Source organism: Tenrec ecaudatus, chromosome 8, assembly GCF_050624435.1.
Source record: "Tenrec ecaudatus isolate mTenEca1 chromosome 8, mTenEca1.hap1, whole genome shotgun sequence".
Lineage (NCBI taxonomy): Eukaryota > Metazoa > Chordata > Mammalia > Afrosoricida > Tenrecidae > Tenrec > Tenrec ecaudatus.
The window spans coordinates 141980192-141982115 of record NC_134537.1 but is presented as its reverse complement, the minus strand read 5'-3'; the positions used below and the strand labels follow the sequence as shown (position 1 = coordinate 141982115).

The 1924-nt window shown below is 42.6% G+C and overlaps 1 non-coding gene across 1 annotated transcript; it reads left to right on the top strand.

Moving 5' to 3' along the window:
• Positions 1-333: 333 nt before the first annotated feature.
• LOC142455919 (small nucleolar RNA U13) lies at positions 334-437 on the top strand. The gene has a single exon (XR_012786027.1). It is a non-coding gene; the product is annotated as a small nucleolar RNA U13 (small nucleolar RNA).
• Positions 438-1924: the final 1487 nt, after the last annotated feature.

Sequence of the window (1924 nt, the reverse complement as noted above, 5' to 3'; positions counted from 1 at the left end):
AGTAACAGAAGACTTGATGATCTAGGGGAGACCATCAAGACCATCGCACACGAAGGAAGCAAAAGGTCATTAAAAAGACAGAAAAGAAAGAAAAACTCAATGTGAATGTCAGAAAAGACTCAAAAACTTGCTCTTAATTGCAGTGTAGCTAAGGCAATTGGACGAAAAGATGAAGTCGACGAGCTGAACAGGAACTGTCAAAGGGCAGCTTGAGAAAACAAAGTGTAACATTATTTTAAAAACCATTATAATGAAACGGGCAAAGACCTAGAAGTAGAAAACCAAAAAGGAAGATGATACACATTATATCCTAAACTAAAAGAATGGAAGGTGATCCTTTTCCGGTTCATAAACATGCTGATCGGGTCCTCACGCGTCTGTGTGACATGTGCCTCCCTTAATGCTTGTTACGACGTGGGCACATTACCCATCTGACATGAAAAATAAAAAAAAAGAACGGAAGGCAAAATTCAAGCCTTGAGTTGCAACATCGAAAGGTCCTATGGGCAAAATATTGAACAATGCAGGAAGTATCAGAAGAAAATGGGAAGTGTGCACAGAGTCCCTGTACCAAAAAGAACTAGTCTGTATACAACCATTTCTAGAGGCAGCAAATGAGCAAGAATCAGTGATACTGAAGGAAGAAGGTCCAAGCTTCACTGAAGGGATTAGTCAACAACAAGGCTCCAGGAATCGAGAGAATACCAACCGGAATGTTTCAACAAGCTAATGAAGCACTGGAAGCACTCGCTCATCCATTGATGCCAAGATCTTGATGACAGCTACCTGGCCAACTGACTGGAAGAGATCCATATCTGCATACATTCCAAAGAAAGGTGACTCATCAGAAGGTGCAGAATATAGAATAATATCACTGATAGCACACGCAAGGAGAATGGTGCTGGAAATCCTCCAACAACAATGCCAGCCCCTTGATAGGAGGCGGCCAGAGGTTAAGATTAGATTCAGAAGAGGGGCTTGGAGAGGAGCTGTCACTGCTGGTACCCACTGGATCTTGGCTGAGAGAAGAGGACACCAGAAAGATGTTCACTTCTGTTTTATGGACCAGGCAAAGGCATTCAACTGTGGGCATCCTAAGAAACTGTGGCTGAGATTTAGAAGAATGTAAATTCCAGAACAGTTCATTGTGCTCATGTAGAAACTACATGGATTAGGAGACAGTGATGCAGATAGAGCCGGGGAATACTCATAGTTCAAAATACTCAAGTTGAAATCAAGGGTTGTAGGCGCTCACCATACCTACTAAATCGGTATGCCGGGGAAAGAATCAGACAAACTGCACCATGGGAAGAAGAACTCGGCATCAGAGTGGAGAAAGGCTTATCAGCAGGCTGCAATGCACAGTTGACTCAACCTTGTTTTCTGAAAGTGAGGAGGACTTGAAGCACTTGCTGATGAAGATTGCGGGCTGCAGCCTTCGGTATGAATTACAACTCAATGTAAAGAAGCTCAGAATCCTCCCAATTGGACCAACAGGTAACATCCTGATAGATGGAGAAAAGATGGACACTGTCAAGGGTTTCATCCTGTTGGATTCCCACTCACTGCTCATGGCAACAGCAGTCAAGAAATCAAGTGATACGTTGCATTGGGTAATCTGCTGCACAAGACCTTTTAAAAGTCTGAAATAGCAAGGATGTCACTTTGAGGACTAAGATGGACCTGACCCAAGCTATGACATTTTCATTTGCCTCATATGCATGTGAAAGTTGGACATTGAACACACAAGAGTGAAGAACAATGGATGCATCTGAACTGTGGTGTTGGCATATAATATTGAATATACCATAGACTGACCAAAGAACTAACAAGTCTGTGTTGGAAGAAGTCCAGCCAGAATGCTCCTTAGAAGCAAGGATGGTTCAACAAAGTGCTAGCCAATAGAATTCCACACAGAATTAAA